The following is a 24,354-nucleotide window of genomic DNA, read 5'->3' as shown; positions in this document are numbered from 1 at the left end:
ATTATATACACACCATTGCATATATAATAAAAATTCCAGCAATTCCTACAATGCCTGTGCACTATACTACCAGTGCAAACAAAACATTAAATACTGTATGTGTCGATACTATTATGGATAATATGAACTTTATTTTGTTGAAAGTCCATTAAATGCTTGAACATACAGTTCCCATTTTACTATACTATACACTACACTAGTATATAAATACAGTATAATATAATATTATCGGGAATGGGTTACATAATAAAAAAAATTTACTTCAAATATAGTCTAATGTTATAATAAATTAAGTTAAGTTTACTATAAATTGAATTTTTTACTATATTAAGAAAATTTTTATTATAACTAGTAATATAATATAATTTAGTAGTATATAAATATTGATATATTGTAAAAATATTTGAATATTTATATTTATATTATAAATAAAATAAATAATAATGGCATATAAATTTATATTATGTACCGTATTTAATATGTTATTGATATTTTTATGATTTTCATTGAATAAAACTATAATAATCAAAATAATACTTTTATATAAATATATATATATTATACAGTAATTACATACAGTATTATACTGTATATCATATTTGTCATTGTAAAGAAAAATTAATTTATACAATTAAAAAATTTAAAAAATAATTTATATATATATTTATGCATTTGTTTGCCGGGCAAATCATTTTATTTTTCAGTACCCAACCCATAATAATAATAATACTATTTATTATTTATAATTATGTTTTTTAAAAAAAATATTTTAACCAAATAGTGGGCGATAAAACATTTATTAAAACATTATTTTTACACATCAACAACAAAACTATATATAAAAAAAATAAAATTCATGTTTTATAATTGACATATACTGTACCAAAACATTTTATATATCAAATTAGATATTTGATACAGACAACAACAAAATTAATATATATAAAATCAGTTTGAAATACAATTTTTTATTATTTATTAAATTATGATACATGTGCAGGTATATTTTTTTTGATAATTTTAATTTTATTTTACAATTTATTAATCAGCTGTACAAATGTATGTACAAAAGTATGTATTCGTGATAAATTGATGATTAAAGTAATTATAAATTAATATATGTTTAAACTATACGATTAATTTACATAAATCATAATATATATTACAGCATATTATATATATATATACTGTACTGTAAATGATATATTGACTAATATACAGCATATACTGTACACATAAAAAATACTGATAAAATGTCAACAGCAAAAAATTTAATATACAAATATATATACAGTATATATTGTTTTTGMTTGAATATTATTAATTAACATTATGTTTATACTGTATATATATTTATGACTTTAAATATATTTAAATATATAATTAAGCAAAAAATATTACTTTCATTAAGCTATATCTATTTATTTATTTTTAATAAAAAAAACTATGATAATCATTTGCCATTGATTTCTAAAAGTGTTATTGATTACTTTAGTATATATATATTTTTACATTAATAATAATCAGTTATATACAGTATATATATGTTTATCTATTTATCTAACTATCCATCGATATGTTAAGTCGTGTATTAATAAGAAAAATATCGATGAGTTTATATATACATATAACCGGCAGTTAGTTAGCAAATATCAATCGATCAGTTATTTTTCTCTTTTAACTAGACTTAACTCTCTCTCTCTCTCTCTCTCTCTCTCTCTCTCTCTCTCTCTCTTTCTCTCAATTTTTTCACAAAAAAAACTATTTTTTTCCTTAAAAAACATTTACATTTTTTATTGACAGTCTAGTGATGAAAATATTTTCGTTTCAAATACATTATTCAACATTAATGTAAAAAATAAAAACCCAAAAATAAAAAAAGATTATATATATATATATATATATATTTACTGGCAATCAATATATTTATATAAAACATTTTTACCATCAGTTGTAATATATATATATATATATACTTTATATATATATAGTTATTACATAAACTAAATTTATATATTAATATTTTACACATTAAGTTATATTAATATATTTAATCAACAACAAAAATTTTGTTTATTTTGATTAATACTTATCAACAAAAAATATTGTTAAATTATTTACATTTATAATTTAAACTTAATTAATTATATGTTATTTAAAATCATTATAGATAATCTTTTTTATTTTTTAAAATATTAATATGAGTAATAAAATATATATATAATGAAAAATAGTTTATGTAGTTTTTAAAATTAAATTTTCAAATTAATTATTATTTACCTTTTTATTAGGATGTTTGATAATTTTGACATTAACATAACATTATTATTATTAGTATTATTATAATCATTGATGACATTTAAATCCAATTAATATCATTCACTCGGTTTAAAATCAGTCGGAAATCCGTTTCAAAAATAAATATTTAGATATTTAATCAAAAAATTATTTTATTATTATTTTCATTAGATTTTCAGTAGTATTAACTTTTAAATGTTATTATTATTATTATCTGTATTGTCAGTATATAAGTTAAAATTTTTGTTGTTGTTGTTTGTATAAATAGATAAACAATATTAATGAATTTTTCATTAAATTAAAAAAAATTTAAATAACTATATACTATAAATATAAATAATGTCAATTATAATTTTGAGATACAAAAAATTAAATCACAAAATTATTATTATTATTATTATTATTATTAGATTAGTAGTAGTAGTAGTAGTAGTAGTAGTAATCGTTATAATGATAGACCCAACAATAATAATTTATTTATTTTTTAAGTCACTAAAATATTTAGCAAATAATTTTTATTTCTTTATTTTTCCACAAATAAATTATAAATATTTTTTTTAAGTTTGTACTAAAAAAATCTTTACCAACACATACATACAGATAGAGTACAAATAATTATTAGACACAAACAACATCGTTATAGTGTAGAAAACAAACAAAAAATTTTAATATTAAATTTATTAATATATATATAAATTTAATTTATTAACTAACAAAAAAAACAATAAATTTATTTATATATATTTATAAATAATTTTTTATTTTATCATTAAATAATATATCAATTGTAAAGCCTGAATGAACCAATTGATTTGGTGGTGGTATGTGTGTGTTTGTATGTGTATGTTGTACTGTATTTTACTATAGGATGTGCACATCTGATCTCCAGAAGCAACTCCGATGGACTGACTCTATGCGTACATACATACATACATTCAGTACATACCATACATACTGGTATACAGTCAGACATACATACAGAGACATTGCCAGAGCTTAGATGAAAAGCAAAGAGAGAGAGAGAGAGAGAGAGAGATTTTACTACAATATATTGTTCAATAAACTAACTATTATAGCAAACTAATACACACAAAAATGTTCTAGGTAGTGTCATCTAGGTAAAAATATATAAACAATAATAATTTTTTTGGCATTAATTCTAAATACTGTAATGTCTAACTTAAAAGTACTACTAATCTACTTATAATTTATTTTTTGACTAAAAAAAAATTTTTTTGTTAAAACTATTTTGAGACTCAATTTTTTTCATAACCATTATAATAGTATTTCGGGCAAAAAAATAAATGTTGATTATTTTATTTAAATTTTAATAAATTAGGGCCAATAGTAATTAAAAATTTATACARTATTAAACTGTAGTATTTTTTTAATTATTCATAATTTTAATAATTTTATTAAATAATACTTAATAGCCTACAGTAGATATATATATATCCTAATTTGTAAGGTTTCGAAAAATCTTTTAAATTATTTAACAACAACAAAAAATACACATTATATCTACTTGTATGTAATAAATGATTAAATTGTAATTTTATTATACATATAAATATCTTTTAATTAATATAAATATCTTTTTTTACTTTAATAATAATACTATTTGCTTGTTTGCTATTACTAAATATTTGACAACTATTTATTTTCTAGCATACTAAAGCAAGCATGATTTTTAATATACAATATATAAAACTAGAATTATTATTATTATTAAACAAGTAAATCTATAACAAGGTAATAAAACATTAATATTTTTAAAAAATACAGTATAAAATAACTAAAAATAATTATAACTATCATAATGAAAATGTACTAAATATAATAGTGTATATATAATGTACTAAATGGAAAATTGTTTTATTATTTGTAACTAAATAACATTGTTCAAACATGTAAATCAATACACACACACACACATACACACACACACATATATATATATATATATATACATTGTTATTTTATTTTTGTATGCAAAAAAATTTCGCAATACTGTAAATGTAGAATATTATTAATTTATTTATTTTATTCTATGTATATATACAGTACAAACATGATATACAGTTACATTTTTTCATTATTTAATCATTACAATCTACCAGTATATATAAATTTATTAAAATAACAACATAAAGTAATAGAAAAATAATAATATCACAATGAATTGTATAAAATCTACATAGTATCAATTGTAGTTTTAAACACGCTTTTAAAACTGTTTAAACTACTATTCAATTATGCTATTTTTTGCACACATTCACTCACAAATATATATACACACAAACACACACTAAATACATTATAATCAATGATTTTATTTTGTATAAAAAATTATTATATTATGTTATAATGGGTTTCTGTTAGATGATGGAAGGGAAGGGGGGAAGGAATGCAACAACAGTGAACAAATGTTTGTACCTTAAGTACTATATATTTATACAATATATGTTAAATGAAAATAGAGAGAGAGAGAGAGAGAGAGAGAGAGAGAGAGAGAGAGAGAGAGAGAGWGAGAGATAAAATAGTTAACAATGAAATTCTGGTACAAAATAGTGTACGGTATGTGACACTCTATTCAAGGTTTTGATTGCATAGATATCACTATTTTGAATCTGACAGTCCTTTTTTCTACACATACACACACACACACACACAAAACTGTGTGTACTTTATGTGCTATAATTATACACACAATAGATATGTATTGTATATAACTTTATATATATATATATTTGATGTATATGTGTGTCTAATTTTTTTTTTAGTATAATGAATATAAGGGCAACAACTGTAGTATCTTTTTTTCTTTAAGCGTAACGTTATAACCCATATTTAACTCATACAGTATATATATATATACTATAAAAAACTTAGATAAACATAGTTATACACACTAGAAAATACTAACTAACTTTACTAACTATGTAGCTAACTAACTAACTAACTAACTAAATAACAAAATAAAAAAATGTAGCGATTCTCTATGCGATTCTGTATATAAATTTATATATATAAAGATAGATTCTGATAATACTGTAGTATAATGTAGAGTATAAACTGTACTGTATTTTTAGTTTAAATTTATTATTACAAAGAAAAAATTTAAAAATAAATAAACACAACCGTTAGTATTGTATATAATCAGATGACATAAAATCAAATGATACTGTATTTAGTTGACTCAATTCAATATGGTTAGGGTATATAGTTTTTAATACACATACATGAGCCAAACATTTGAAATGTTGCTGCTATTAAGCAGTACTACAGTACAGTAGCAAAAGTATACAATATGTAACATATTGTTGCCATTGAATTTTTATTGTGCCGGTATGAGTGCCGTTATATATATATATTTTTATGTAAGAGCGCGGGTATATGATATGTGACTGAATTTGTATCAGTATTTATGTGTTGGTTATCAAAATCAATCTAATTTAAGTGCATTTTCCACTTTTTTTACTGTGTTGTTGTTTATGTATACTACAGCTTTTCAATTGCTATTCACATACTATGTTTGACCGAATAGTTGAATGTCTATCCTATCTCTCTCTCTCTCTCTCTCTCTCTCTCTCTCTCTCTCTCTCTCTCTCTCTCTCTCTCTCTCTCTCTCTCTGTCTACCAGTTTGATTGTCAACTGTCCCCATCCATCCGCCAAACTCATTGATATTACATAACATGTGACATGAAGAACACACTTATGGCATAAGTCAGTCGAAACTAAACATAGGAATGCCATCACACAAAAAATAAGAGACAACTTATAGAAAAAATAAAGAGAGAGAGAGAGAGAGAGAGAGAGAGAGAGAGAGAGAGAGAGAGAGAGAAAGAGAAGAGAGAGAGAGAGAAAGAGAGAGAGAAAGAGAGAGAGAGAGAATATAGCAGTGGAAAGACAGCACCAGTAGAAAAAAAACCAACGTCTCATTCATTTCACGAGCTGTTAAATGTGTGCTCAATATAAAAGGCGAAATAAAAGATAAGATGAGATGTATGTATGTATGCTCTCTCTCTCTCTCTCTCTCTCTCTCTCTCTCTCTCTCTCTCTCTCTCTCTCTTTATTTTTCTCTCTCACTTACAGTGATTGCCTGATCACTTGACAGTCGATTTTAGGCAACTCCTCAGCTCAAACATAGTCTAATAGATCGATATATATATATATATATATATATATATATTTAGTATAGAGAAGTTGGCCGACCATTAATTTGTATTAATCAATGCCATTGTTTATCTCTCTTTTTTTTATTTTTTTTATATCTCTCAACAAAACATTTCTCATTTTTATATCAATATGTCATAACATGAATATATGTTTTCTTTTGTTTTTATGTTAAATGTTAAATAATTTAGCAAAATCTTTAGTTATAAACATATTTATATACATATATATTGTATTTAAATTTATTACTTTTATATAGATCAATTAATTAAAAAATTATYGGTAATTTTTTTATTTAAAAAAATACATTTTTATATAATGTTTATATAAAATATTGAGGTTATCAAATAATTTGCCTCAATATATATAAGCTATGGTTTAATCAATACTAAGTGAGTGAGTAAGTGAATCAAGCACTGGTAGGAGTGAAAAGACACACACATTCATACATACACACACATTCATACACACATTCATACATACACACACATACATACACACACATACACACACACATTCATACATACACACACATACATACACACACATACACACACACACACACACACACACACACATACCAAACCTTYAGAGTCAATGAAACTGAAAATGTTTGAAGAAAAATAGATAAAGAAATGTGAATTATTTCTTATATTATATACATTTTTTATTTGGTTATATATTTGAGCAAAAAAATAAAATACAAGTGCAAACATTAGGATCAACCATTTTTATTGTGTAGTTTCTTTTAACACACAAACACATACACCGAAAGAGAGAGAGAGAGAGAGAGAGAGAGAGAGAGAGAGAGAGAGAATAAAAGATAAAATAGAGAAAAGTCAAGTTAGGGCACAGTTAGACTTTTATAATACCTTTCCTCTCAACTTTTTCATATTATATTTTATTTTATTATATTATTATATATATTTTATACTTAACTAAAACATGTTGACTAATAACAAAAATAAACATATAGTACGGATAACAGTTTATACACACACAGATGAAGATAAAATATATATATATATATAAAATTAAATTTCATATTATTTTATTTTTTATGTCTAGAAAAATACACACACATTGTAGTACAATATAGTTGATATTAATAATAATAATAATAAAAATTAAAATTTGACAGCATTTTTGATTTTTATTTAATTATTTGATTATTTATTTGATTTTCTTATTTAAAAAAATAATTTAATTATTATATATATGTATTACTGTATATACATTAAATGAATTAAATAAAACATTTACTTTTTTAATAAATAATTTTTTTCATTCATGTATATTATAAATATATCAATCTTATTTAGAAAAATATTTATATTTGTCAAATAAAATATTTAAAAAAAAAATTCAATTTTATTTATCTTAATTAAATTAATATTAGATATATAACTATCAATAAATTCTTTAATCATATTTATTTGAAATTTTTTATTTAAAAAATATAATTTCTATCAAATAAAATGACATTTTTTGTTTAATTAAGTTATTATTGTATTAATAAAATTTTCAAACATATTAAATATTACTCAGTATACTGTATTTTATATACTGTATAATTCAATAAATATCAATAATAGGATTAATAAAAGGATATTGAAAACATTTAAACAATTTTATTTGTATTTTTGCATTAATTGCCAAAAATATTATTGACAATAAATAGTTGTTCAAAATTAATTTAATACACATATTTTTAATCAAATATAATTTATATAAAGTGCAAAAACTTTTCATATATATATATAATCATATAATTTAAAAGTGTTTAAACAATAACTAAAAATTATTATTAGTATTATTATTATTGAATATTAAGTTTACAGTTAACTGATAAAAATGTTTGACATATCATATATTTTATTTAAATATTTCTCAATAATAATTATAATGATTTTATTTATCAATTATCCTAAAGTTTTATCTAAACACATGTTTAACAAAGGTTTGAAATATATATATATATTTATATTGTAATAAAATATATCTCAAATATAAATCAAATATTTTAATTATTATTTCTATTTGCTTAATCAGATTTAGTAACCAATGAAATCAAAATTGATGAAAGTTTAAGAAAATTGTCATCTAATCTATTGATTGATAATCAAAATAATAGCAATTTTGGTGTAATTTCCAACAAAAAGTTAGTTTTTATTGTTAATAATAATAATAACTATAATGAAAATCTCTATAAAAGCAAATTGTTTTTATAAATTAGTTAACATTTAAATTAAATAGACTGAATATTGTAGTTATTGTCAGTGAAAATGTTTTTACAAAAAAATAATTTTTATTATTTTCATTATTTTTATGTTTCTGTTGACAAGTCATGAGTACAATGACTCTAAATCTCTGGTTGAAAACCAGATCACTGATGGTGTGAGTCTTGCAGACACTACTACTAACCCGAAAACCACTACTACTACAACTGAGACCATCATTACCACCACCACCTCCACCCCTCCTCCTACTACTACTGCCATAGTTTTACAACCACTGACACCATATACACCTCCAAAACAACATATTTTGGCTGATATTATGTCTGATTTTAATTTAAATATGAAAAATGCAACATTTGATGACATGTTAGCAAATCTAATGATTAATTCGGTATTTATTCGTCAAAAATTTGTGGATATATTTTCTGCACCGATTGTATTGATAGGCGATTCATATATATTTAGGAAATGCCAACAATATATGGACACAATTATGTTACCAACGTATCGGCCATTATCGCCGATAGTTTGCTTTTATTTATATGAATATACGATTATAAATGTGTGTGAATATCAAAAAAATCAAATCAAACAACAATGTAATTGTAATAATTAATTTTTAATTAATATTTTATCACTTATTTTATTTATTTCTTATAAATTTCCGACATTTTGCAAAATTTTTTACATAATATTTTTACATAATGTTTATAAACRCATTATTTATTAATAGTATTATTAYATTTATTGAATTTATTATTAATTGATGTTTAGTATAAAAGTTTTTTTTAATAAATTCATTATTATCACAGACTGACAATCCATATGAAAACATTATTTAAATAATTATTATCTAATAAAAAAATCATTAAAACATTTTACTCTTAATGTAGAAATAAATAATATTTTGTATTTTGTTATATTATACAGTAATTTACTGTTTAAAATACTAAACAATAAATATTTTTATTTTTTATGTTAACTATTATTATTATAATTACTTTTAAATAATAGCATTTTGACAAAAATTAACATTATATGTKAAAAAACTATATTATTTAATMTATTTTTTTCTAAATGAAAAYTAATTAAATATTTTTATTTATATAATTATTTAGATATTTTATTTTATCTATTCATTAATTTATTTATTTTATACACTATTATATACGCCTACAATTAAAATGTATTTTTTATTATTATAAATATTTTATTTTTATATTTTATAAAAAAATTAAAATAAACTATAGACACGTATATTAATTTATATAATAAATATAATTATCAATTTATTTTTAACAAACTAATACTTATAATATGCTGGTTTATAAAGCAGTTTGTAAGAAAATAGCTAATATAATCTTGCTTAATTATTGTAAAAAACAAAATAATTGTTTTAATGAACTTATTAGTGTATTAATAAAAATTTCAAATTGATAACTTATTAAATATTACTACAGTGTACTGTATTTTATATATATCTAAATAAATAGCAATAATAGGATTAATAATAGGATATTGAAAACAAACAGATTATTTATTTTTGCATTAATTACATAAAATATTATTGACAATAAATAGTAGTTCAAAATTAATTTAATACACATATTTTAAATCAAAGATAATTTATATAWAGTGCAAAAACTTTTTATATATATACAGTATATATATATAAACTTATAATTTAAAAGTGTTTAAAAAATAACTAAAAATTAGTATTAGTATTATATTATTGAATATTAAGAATACAGTTAACTGATAATAATGTTTAACATATCATATATTTTATTTAAATATTTCTCAATAATAATTATAATTATTTCATTTATCAATTATCCCAAAGTTTTATCTAAAAACTTGTCTAACAAAGGTATGAAATATATATATATATTGTAATAAAATATTACTAAAATATGAATAAAATATTACTAAAATATGAATATAGTATTTTAATTATTATTTTTATTTATTTAATCAGATTTATCAATCAATGACATCAAAATTGATGAAAACATAAGAAAATTGAAATCAAATCTTTTGATTAATAATCAAAATAATAGTAATTTTGGAGAAATTTCTAATAAAAAGTTTGTTTATAATGCTATCATTAATACAATTATAAATAAAATCTCTATATAAGCTAATTGTTTTCTAAAAATTAATTATCATTTTAATTAAATAAACCGAATATTATTGTCGTTAAAAATGTTTATTGAAAATATAATTTTAATTTTTTCAATAATTTTTTTTTGTTTTTGCTCTCAAGTTATGAATATTCTGGTGATACTAGTCTGACATCTACTACCACTACTACTACTACTACCACTACAACCCCCGCCRAGACTACGACCACAAGTGTACAGCCATTAACACCACATTCAGAAACACACTATTTTTCGGACAAAATTTCTAATTCATTTGACATTGACTTCAACAACAATATCAACACAACATTTGATGATTTGATCAAACAGTTAATGGTATTCACCCGCGAAATACTTGTGGATTTCGTGACCGAACCAGTAGTACTGATCGGCGATTCCTATCTGTTTCATCGGTGTCATCAAAATTTAGCTAAAAAAGTACCAAAATATGCCAAACCTATTGCTTCTATACTATGTTTTTATATTTATGAACTTTTTATGACAAAAATGTGTGACTTTAAGATTGATGTCATCAAAAAACAATGTAAATGTTAATAAATTATAGTAAAACTTACAAAAAATATCATTGGATATAATATTTTTATTATTATTTATCATTTACACAATTATAAAATATTTTATTTTTAATTTTATTTCTGATATTTACATTGTATTGAATATAATTGTATTTATTACTATTATTATTATTAATATTGAAACTTATACTTCAAATTTTAAGGTATTATAGACTTTATTTATTAATTATTTATTATTAAATACAATCAATTTTATCAATCATTTATATTCACAAAAATTTCAACAATAAATACAGTATTAACTTATATTAAGTTATATATGTTTTTATATTGATCTCATCGTACAAAATAGTATTATGAAAAACAATAGTATTAATAATAAAAATAGATAGCAATGAACTTAAAGATTAATATTAAACAAGAAATAACATATAAATAAATATTATTATTTAATTACTATCAATATATTGATTTTATTTATTTAATATTATAGTTTTGTAATATAATACAGTAATTTATTGTAAAAACTATATACAATAAATACATTTTATTTTATATGTTAACTATTATTATTAATTATTAAATAATTGCATTCTTACCAAAAATTTAACATTATATGTGAAATAAAAAAATTTATTAAATCTATGTTTTTTACTAAATGAAAACTAATTAAACATTTTTATTTATATTATTATTTAGATATTTTATTTCTTCAATTATTTATTTATGTTATACACTACTAGTTAGTACTCTAAACACCTAAAAATAAAATGTATTTTTTATTTAATGTTAAAAAAATTTTAAAAATAAATAAACAATAGACATGTATAATAATTTATATTATTTTTATTTTTCATATCTTTTCAATATACTTTTTTATTTGTAATTATTTACAATATACTCCTACAGTTAAAAAGTATTTTTTTTATTATAAATGTTTATTTTTTATTTAATGTTATTTTTTTTAAAAATAAATAAACTACAGACACGTGTAATAATTTATATAACAACTATAATTATAAAAATATTTTTTTTAACAAACTGATACTTATAATATGATTGTCTTATAGTAATTTGTGAGCAAATTGCTACTATAACCTTGCTTAATTATATTGTTGATAGCAAAATAATTGTTTAATTTACAACTAAATATTTATTTTAATAGTTATTATCCCAAACAACATTACAAGTGATGTTATCTTGATATTTATATATTTATGTGTTTTATGTTTGTAATTATAATTATATATCAATTAGTTATTAATTGCATGCGTAAATAAAAACATTTAAAAATATTTAATTTTTTAAAGAATATATAATTGTTAAAAATTAATATATAATTGCAATTATTTTATTAAAAAATTATTTTTTGACAATCTGTTTACTAATTAAGTCTAATTATAATATAAACAGTAAAAATTATTTGTAAATAAAGTCGATATATTACTAGTAATTGTATTTTAAATATATATTAAACTTTTATATAAATTTATATAAATTTTTTCATTAACAATATAATACAGGTATATCAGTATCAGTTTATTTATAATAAATAGTTTATATATATAATTATTAATAAATTATTGAATCTTATTTGAAATTTTTTCTTTAAAAAATATAATTTCTATCAAATAAAATATGACATTTTTTGTTTAATTAAGTTATTATTGTATTAATAAAAATTTTCAAACTCATTAAACATCAAWTATTACTAAAGTATACTGTATTTTACATATAAATATTTCAATAAATAGCAATAATAGGATTAATAAAAGGATATTGAAAAAATTTAAACAATTTTATTTGTATTTTTGCATTAATTGCCAAAAATATTATTGACAATAAATAGTTGTTCAAAATTAATTTAATATAAATATCTTAAATAAAAAAAATGTATGTCTAAGTGTAAAGTGGGAAAAAACTTTTGTTATATAAACTTATAATTTAAAAGTGTTTAAAACAATTACTAAATATTATTAGTATTATTATTATTGAATATTAAGTATACAGTTAACTGATAAAAATGTTTGATATATCATATATTTTATTTAAATATTTCTCAATAATAATAATAATTATTTCATTTATCAATTATCCCAAAGTTTTCTCTAAACACATGTCTAACAAAGGTATGAAATATATATATATATAGTAATAAAATAACTCAAATATGAATAAAATATTTTAATAATTATCATTTATTTAATAAGATTTATCAACCAATAACATTAAAATTGATGAAAGTATAAGAAAATTCTCATCAAATCTATTGATTGATAATCAAAATAATAGTAATTTTGAAGTAATTTCCAACAAAAAGTTAGTTTTTATTGTCATTACTTAATACCTTTATAAATAATATCTCTATTTATGCAAATTGTTTTTATAAAATAATTATCATTTTATTAGAAAGAGCGACTATTGTAGTTGTATTGTTGAAAAATGTTTATTCAAAACATAATTATAATGTCTTTATTAATAATTTTTATGTTTTTGATATCCAGTCTTCAATATAATGATACAACAAACCCGAACACCACAACTACTACCACCACCACCGAGACTACTACTACTACTACTACCACAACTGTACAGCCATTGACACCACATTCAGAAACACAATTATTATCGGACAGTATTGCAAACAGATTGGGAATCGACTTAATGGTTAAACACTACGTCAAAACTAACACTACATTTAATGATTGGTTAGCCCGGATAATGGTATTGACCCGACAAACACTGGTCGATACAGTGTCGACACCAATGGTTTTAGTGGGCGATACCTATATATTTGATTCGTGTCAAACAGATTTGACCAAAACATTGCCAAAATATGCCAAACCTATGGCTTCAATCATATGTTTCTATATGTATGAGCTTTTGATGACTAAATTATGCGATTTTAAGATCGATTTCATCAAAAATCAATGCAATTGTTAAACTTTTTTTTTAGTTAAAATGTAACAAACAATTTTAAAAATTGTATAAAATATTTTTATAATTTATTTATTAAACTAATTATTATTGACTTTATTGAATTCATTTATATTACTTTTTTATAATTTAATTTCTCACATATTTTACATTTTATTGAATATACTATTTGTTTTTTGTTTGTAATTATAATAACAAATAAATTATTTTTACTATTATTAGTAGTAGTATTATAATTATTATTCAAACTTTTATACTATAATTTATTTTTTCAAAAAAAAAATCTATAAATTTTATTAAACATTATTGAATTTCCTGCCATAAAATACAATACAATTATCATTATTATTATTATCAATGTTTTATAATCATATAATTTTAATAATAAATATTAACTAATGGTAATTAAATTAAGTATTTATGCTTTTTATATGTTTTTTTATGATTGCAATCTCATTGTTGAAAATAGTATTATGAATAATAATAATAATAAAAATAAATAGCAATGAACTTAAAGATGATTATTAAACAAAAAATAATATATAAACAAATGTTATTTTTTAATTACTATCAATATATTGATTTTATTTGTTTAATATTTTAGTTTTGTTATATTATACAGTAATTAAATAATGTATAAAAAACTAAACAACAAATATATTTTATTTTATATGTTAACTATTATTATTTACTTTTAAATAATCGCATTTTTTACAAACATTTAATATTATATGTGAAAAAAACAATTTTATTAAATTTATGTTTATTTAATAAATGAAAACAAATTAAATATTTTTTATTTATTTAATTATCAAGATATTTAATTTTATCTATTCATTTATTTATTTATGTTATACACTACTAGTTAGTAATCTATACGCCTACAGTTAAAATGTAATTTTTTATTATAAATTTACATTTTTTTTATTTAATGTTAAAAAAACTAATAAACCATAGATGCGTGTAATAATTTATATAACAAATATAATTATCAAATTATTTTTAAACAAACAAATACTTATAATTTTTATAGCAATTTAGAGAAAATTGCTAATTTAACCTTGCTTAATTATTGTAAATAGCAAATTAATTGTTTAATTTACAACTAAATATTTATTTTAATAGTTATTATCCCAAACAACAGTAATGTTATCTTGATATCTGTATATTTGTGTGTTTTATGTTTGTAATTATAATTATATATTAATTAGTTATTAATTGCATGTGTAAAATAAAATTATTTAAAAATATTTATATATGTAAATTTTAAATATATATATATACTGTATAATTTCAACTATTTAAAAATAAAATTTGACAATCTATTTACTAATTAAGTCTAATTATAATATAAACAGTAAAAATTATTTGTAAATAAAGTCGATATATTACTAGTAATTGTATTTTAAATATATATTAAACTTTTATCGAGATTTATATAAATTTTTCCATTAACAACAATATTACAGGTATATCAATATCAGTTTATTTATAATATATATTGTATAGTAACTGAGCTATAATATTAATATTATATTATAGACTCTATAATATAGAGGATATACTGTACATTTAACATTTATTAATATGTAATAAAAATATTAGTAATAATAATTATTTTTTATTCATATAGTTGTTATTATTGAAATTTAATACTAATTTAGTATTATATATGCTTTTCCTTATTGAGTATCGGATTTCAATATAMATATTAAATATTAYATTATTAAATGGGTTTTTTCATATAATTTATTTTTAGATAATAATTACAATTATTACATTTAAAATATTTGAATATTAATTTAAACGTTTTTTTTAAATAAATAAAAATGTAAATTATAAATATTTAAATAACTATTACATTATTATTTTATTTTTATTTTTATAAACAATTTTGTAAAATATTATGTATAATTAAACAGATATTTAAATTATTATATTTATAAATAAATTATAGCGTTAATAATGATACTAAAAATAGATATTTAATTTTTTACTATCATTATTATATTATTGTAAATTCAATACTATTTGCTATAAATATTTCCAACATTGACCTCCAATTTTATTATACTGTATTTTATATTTAATATATTAAAAACATTTTTTTTAATAACTGCTGTTTTCATTTAAAATAAATTATTATTAATTGTTGCTATAATAATATAATAGTATATTAATAATTTATTTGAAAATGTTTTTTATTGAGGATTTTTATATATAAAAATTGTCTATAAAAAATATAACTACAAATATATCAAATTACAAAAAAGCATTTATATATTATTTAATTTATTTGCAATCAAATATTAATACAAACAATTTATTTATACATTATATATATAAAAAAAAGATTTTATTAAGTATTTATTAATTAAGTGTTTGATTTGGATTAACACTTGATTAGATAATTATGAATAAGTCACACATAAATAACTGTCAATTAAAGTATAATTTATAGATATTTACCGATTTAAACATAAATACATATACATATAAAAAATATTTACTTTTAAATGACAGTGAATTGCGATAAATCTATGTATAATTTAGTATTAATAATAATAATAATACTATTAACTTAATCTTATATTAAAATATAGTATGTAATCAAATATATTGATTTAATTTCAATAATCAATATGATATTGTGCTAAACATACTGTAAATAATATATAATATACAATAAATTGTATATTATTTGAGTAAATATTTATTTGAATAAAGTAGTGAAAAATAATATATAATAAATATTTTACTTTTTGTATATAATTATTTATTTTTAAAAAAATAAAAACCTTAGTAATAAAATGTTTAAATAAATAGATAATTTAAGCAAAACTCTAATAAAGTGACAAATTGATTACACAATAATTATTAATTAATTAAAATAAATTATTGTATAATTTTTTTATTTATCTATATATATATTAACTATTAATTATATATATTTTATATATATTATACATAATGTTTTAATGATTTTTTTCAATACATTGTCAATCATATTTTAGTTTTTATATATATATTTATAAAAATATGTTAACCTTCAAAACTATAAATGTATGTTTATACTAGTAGCAAATGTTTTTTTTAATATTAAAATATTTTTAAAAATCAATTGATTGATATATTTATTGAACCCGTAAGGTGTGCTTTAATTAATTAATATCCAATGTATATATATATATATTGAAAAATATAAATTTATAAAATAAAAATAATAAATCGTCAATTTATTATTGATTTATAAAATGCTATCTATTGAACAAATATTAGAAAAAAATTATTATTAAATAGTTACTGTATAATCAATATACAGTATTTTTTTAATAAAAAAGATATAACTTTTATATTGTATTCAATAACATTAATTTTACAATTGTTAGTGTATACTGTAATTTGTATTTGCATAGAAAAAATAATATATATATATATATATATATTGTATATATTTATTAAATATAAATATATATCTAAATAAATACAAAAATTTTAATATACTGTTCTGTATTTATTTATTTATTCATTCATACAATCATATTATACATTTGTAAAATGATATTGTAATTTACAATTTGTAAATATTAAAATTAAATAAACATTATAAAATTAAATTTATTATTAATAAAAAAAAGTGTTGCTAAATAAATAAAAATAATTGCTTTTTTAAAAAAAAATTTGCTATATAATATATAGTCTATTGTACAATATATATATATATTATCTTATATAAAAATCTATACATTATATCATATAATTATATTTCGTTTTTTTAAACATATAATTATTTTATTAAAATATATTTATATAAACATTATATGTTTGTGCTAATAAAGTTATACTAGTAATGTAATGCAATTTTTTTAGTTTACAAATATATTTATTTTTATTATATAATTTTTAAAATATAAAAGTAATAAGTATTATTACTTAATTACAGTATACTATAAATTATATACTCTATGTCAATATAGAGTCTATGATAATATATTTAATAGTAATAAACATAAATAATGCACACACACAAAATAATTTAACAAAAATTTTCGTTTAAAGATTACTAATAATTTTTCGTAGTAATTGATTTGTTAATAATTAACACAATAATAACAACAACAACAAAAAACTTTAACTATTTAAAATAAGTAAATGTTTTATATATGCATTTTAAAACAAACACAAAAAATAGTCATTAAAAATAACTAGCTTGATTTATTGCTATAATTGTTATATGGGTTGTGTAACTAAATTTAAATGTGTAATTAAAGTTAAAAATAATTTTACAGATTTTAACATTCATACACAACACACACACACACCTCATACATGTATTTATACATAATATTATAGCATTTTAAAAAAACTTACTTATTATGCAATGTTGTTACATACATGTCGTCCCAATGTATAGTACATAAAAGTGCCGGTAGATTATTATTATTATTATTATAACAATGAATTAAATGATAGTAATTTAATTCAATAATGTATATAATTTATATAATGTTTAAATAGTTTGTTTAATGAATTTTTTTATTTGAACTAATTATAACTTTTATATATGTTTTGATTGGAAAATCTTTCAAGTTTAATGATGGAGATGTTATTAATAATTTTCAATTATTAATTTTTGTTCAGCAACAAAATTAAAAATTGTATCTAGTTGAAAAAAGTTCAAACTCATCAATATATATATATATATATATTTGTTTTTAAAACAATTCATAATTAACAGTAATAATAATAATAATGATGTGTACTATAATGATAATAATAATGACACTAAAAAAATAATAGATTAACTTAGCTAGATTAGCTATAGTTTTATTTATTATTTTTTTAATATAGAGTTGTAACAATGTTAAATGTTATTTACGTTGTTTTAATGATATTTAATAATTTAGTTTAACACGCACACATACACACACACGATAACATATATAATTTATATAATAGTAAAACATTATTTAAACTTTAGCATGGACAATTAAATATAAAAATATTTTTACAAATTAATAACAACTAAAAATTATTTTTTTTTTTAAAAACACTTTTCCAACAAATTATACATAGCTTTTGACAGCAATTCTACTGTATATTATTAACACTGATTTTTTTAAATAAAAAATTAATTATTTAATTATAAAGAATTATTATTATACATATATATAAATAAATCACATTAAAAGTTATTTTAAAAGTTAGAAACTTTTTTATTTGATAAAAATAATTACAATTAATATAATTTTTTGTTTGTTTTGAAAAGAAAACAAAACTATTATTATTTTATTTATGCAAAACTCAGTCAAAAGTTATTATTTTTTTTATATAGAATATTATAAATAATTAAATAATTTTTTATTTAGGTTTTTGATTGTGTTTTAATACAAATTATTGACGACCGATAGGGACATACATCCGATCTCCAGAAGCAACTTTGACGGACTGACTCAATGATTGCATACATACACACAAACACATAGACATACATACTGTACACATACATACATACTCTCCAATGATAGTGAATGTGCTGCTATTAAATGGTTATATAAGTTACATACACTACTGACTCCCTCTTCAATCTACATAACGACACACTTAGACTACAGAGACAGTAGTGCTTAGGGATGTTATTGTACAGTGATTTTCAGGTACAGTATAGGGTTATTGTAAGTGTGTTTGACGGACACCACAACAACACCGTCTGTCGGATAGAGATTTCACCGTAAGATAAGCTGACAAACAGTCTGTATTAGTGTGTGTGTAATGCACTGATAGTTTTGATATTAATAAACACTATTACTTTATAATAATTTATTACTAAACCCCAAAATATATTTAACATTTTTGAAAAAATTAGATATAATTAATAATTAAATCAATTTTTTTTCTTTAATATTGTTAATAGAATATTTTATTTTTTAATTCTATATATAATTTAGCACAATTTGTGCATCTACTAATTATAATTAAATTAATCATTGTACCTAAATAATTAAGAAAAAAAATAAATATTTAATTAATTTAAAAATTAAATTATAATTAATAAATTGTATTATGATGATAAATTTTTTTATAAATAATTCAAATAGATTTATACGATGTTGTATTATTGTAATTTTTATTTGTATCAAGTACAATTATTATCAAAAAAAGTTTTAATTTATATGTTAACTCCACTATTTCATTGCAATGTTACAGTCTATGTGAATGGTCCCATAAAAGCCGTGTGTATGACGTCACCAATAGTTTGGGTGTTTATAGAGATTTTTACTGTATATTATAGTTAGGGTTAGATTAGATTCCATCCCTCGTCTTATTTACCATAAGTTCCTTATATTCCCTGTGAATACATTCCCTTGTGATAGCATTAGAGTTAGGATTTATTATTATTATTATTAAAAGTAATTTAATTGTTTACATATATAAATTGTAAAATGTATTTTGAGTCGTCATTTTTTTATGTATAAATTATTTAATTAATTTAATTATCAGTATTACTATACCGGTAATTATTTTTGAATTATATATATTATTTTTTTWAAAAACTTTATATTTTTAAAATTAAATTAGCATTAATTTAGATATTAATTTATAAATTTCAKCGCATTTTATAATTTTGTTTAGTTTTTTAATTACGGTATTATAATTTTGTCACACAATTGTATTAATCAATTAATTAAATGACACATCATTTTGAACGATGGGTTCAATAAATGGAAAAAAATTAATTAAAAAATACTATTTCTATTGAATATTATAATATTTTATCAATAAATTAATTTATTTAATAAATAATTTTTTATAAACCTTAATTCCATATAAATCAAATTAATGTTGAATAAAATCAATTATACAAAAAAATTGTTAATGAAATTATTTTTAAATATTTATACTCTATATAAATATAGTAATAATCCTTATCGAAATCACATTTGAAATTATAACATTTAATTAATTAATAAAAATATATAGATATTAGTTTTTTTAAAAAGTATTAAAAGTGATAAAAATGTTAATTTAAGTTTATTTTTTATTTAAACTTCAGTATTTTATTATTATAAATTTAAAACAATTTTATAAATATTTTTAATTAATTCATTGAATAAACAATTATAAAAATAAATTCAATCATTGATTATTAATTCATAATCCGATTTATTTATTTCCGTATATTATGAAAAGTGTATTGATATTATACTTTAGAAAATAATACGAAATTTTTATATATAAATAATAAAAATATTTAATTATTTATACTTTAATATATTATTGTAAAAAAAAATTTATTTTAACCAATTTGTATGCTTTTATCATAACAAAAGTTTTTAAACAAATTACTGTAGTTTTATAATTAATCAAAATAATGAATATCATACTGTATTTAATAYATRTATTAATAAATATATTTASTTTTAAGTTTATTARCAWGGTATCAATATTAACTTATAATATTAGTATTTAATATCATAATTAATAATTATTAGTGTTTTTGTCAAATTATAATAACATTATTAGTTAAAATATAWAATTTATTTAGTAAATAATTAATTTTAAAACTTATTAATACACATAATATAAATTCAAATATTTARTTRTAATTATTTTATTTTATAATAACTTTATATAAATATCTAAATTAAAAAATATATAATATAGTAGTAGTAAATTAATAATAGAAATTAATTTTTATTAATTAACAAATATGTTATTTTATTTATAGTATTAAATAATATTTGTCTAAACCTATTGTCATTTTTATATATATCAATAGAATTTTTTTTTAACTTTAATATAAATATTTAATTGAATTTGTTTTAATAAACATTGATTAATAAAAATATAAATGCAAAAAATAATAATAATATTCATATGAATCATATATTAATATATATTGTATATAACATAATTATAATAAATAAAATAACTATTTAAGTAAATAAGTAAATATATAGAAATAAATTCAATAAATTACTTGTACTTTATAATCCGGTTCATGTATTTATATATCTCAATATTAATACTGTATACAAATATACTGAGTAGTATATAAACCATTATAAAGATATAAATTTGGAAAAATGGGAAATATTTAGTAATTAAAAAAATATATGTCTATTAAAAAAAAATTCTAATAAATGTTTAATTAATTAAAATTATTATAAAATTATCAAAAGTTATTATGCAAAAGATGAATAAATTAATAATTATAATAATTATTATAAATGTTATATTCAACTGTTTGTGTATTAAAATGTCGTCAATTTTAAGCAATAATCTCAATACAAGTTAGTAATAATTCAAAATATTTTTTGTTAAAAGATATATTTTAATCATTTTTTGTTTTTCCTTGTATTTTAATATTATTTAGAAATCAATGAAATCAATACAAATAATGATAACGACATTAAACTTATGAATAAAATTGACAAAAATGTTAAAAATATTCATACTTTGAATCACAGGTTTATTGACAACAAGTTATTATTTAAATTAGTATTTTAATAAATAAATTATTATTTTTATTTTTTATTAATTTTAATCAGTAATATGTCCTCAAATGTGGTGACAAATGAAGACACAAGTAATAAAGTGATCACCACTTTGGTCACTAATGAGAGGAATAAAACAAATAATGGTATGATTTGTAATGATTTTTAAAAACTTAAATATTTTTTTTAAAAATAATTAAATTATTATATTTTAAAAATAAATTTTATATTATAGTTAACCAAATTAATAAAGACATCAATGATTTTCATATTAAAAGCAATCAATTATTAATAGATATTAAGAACAATAGTAAGTATTTTTTTAAAATTACAATTTACTTAAACTTTCAAAATATTTGTTTATATATATATAATAATAATTTTCTAAAATAACTGAAACTTGTTTTTACATAATAACGAGCTATAGTAACAATAATTTTTAAGCTAATTAAACCAAATTTTTTTTATAATTATAATTAAGATATTTTCGGCTAATTATAATATTAATTAAGGTATCAGCACATCCCTGTCCCKACATACCTGTGCTGAATTATATGAAAACTTGTGTATATCAATTTGTTAGTTGCTTAAAAAAATATTTGGCTGAGCTAGCTCATTTAATTTAAATTAGTTATTTACTTACTAAAATAAAGACTCACAAAACTATTTTTCAAATGATTATTAATATAATTGTTTTTTTATTGTTTAAAATTTCTAGCAAACAATAGTACATTGATTGAAATTGTCGACAATTTTTTATCAAATTTTCTATCAAATAGTTTAWWKGATTTTGGATGCAAACAACTATTTGAATGGTTAGGACTAATAAAAACTGGTAACAAAATTTGTCAAACAATGATTTGTACACCATTTTTATCATATACTGTTTGGACAAATTGGTGGGACCGGTCTCAATGCGGCAATTGTTTGATTAATTTAGACAAATGTATTAATCATGTTAATAGTTTCAAAAATAAGTTTTAAAAAGTTTTAATTATTATTTATTATTACTTGTATTGTAAGCAATATATTTTTTATATATATACTTTATTGAAAATATTTATTACATCATTAGATTTTATGTTATTCATTATTTAGCTTTATTTATAAAAACTTATTATTTAAAATTTTTTTATTAATTACAATATTTTTTTAAATTACTATATTGTTTGTTGTAAACTCTATTTTTATCATAATTTACATTAACAATAATAGGCATCATTTATATGTTATTTAAAGTCATTAAACATTTATATTTAAGTTTTTTACTTTTATAATAAAATTACATTTATTAAAAAAAATTATTAAACTGTTTTATTTATTAATTTAATTTATTAATTAATAAAAGTAAAATTTCTATTAAAATAAATTGTTATTATTGTTATTAACAGTATATATTAAATCATTATATTACTAATGTTTTATATAATATGTTTATATTTGTATTAATAATATAATAATAATAATAATAAGTTATTAAGTGTTTATATATATTAGTAAAAATGTTTTTATATACAGTACTAC

At 18.4% G+C, this 24,354-nt stretch overlaps 1 protein-coding gene across 1 annotated transcript in view; it reads right to left on the bottom strand.

Moving 5' to 3' along the window:
- Positions 1-18,744, bottom strand: part of LOC128964057 (octopamine receptor beta-2R-like) — a 47,387-nt gene extending 28,643 nt beyond the window's left edge. The window contains exon 1 of the mRNA XM_054310618.1: positions 18,704-18,744. The gene's annotated coding sequence lies outside the window, so the exon portion shown is untranslated. The remainder of the gene's footprint in view (positions 1-18,703) is intronic.
- Positions 18,745-24,354: the final 5,610 nt, after the last annotated feature.

Source organism: Oppia nitens, unplaced genomic scaffold, assembly GCF_028296485.1.
Source record: "Oppia nitens isolate AA-2021 unplaced genomic scaffold, nextdenovo-longstitch-racon4-pilon3 scaffold15_pilon_pilon_pilon, whole genome shotgun sequence".
Classification (NCBI taxonomy): Eukaryota; Metazoa; Arthropoda; class Arachnida; order Sarcoptiformes; family Oppiidae; genus Oppia; species Oppia nitens.
The sequence above is the reverse complement of the archived record's forward strand: the minus strand, read 5'-3'. Positions and strand labels throughout refer to the sequence as shown.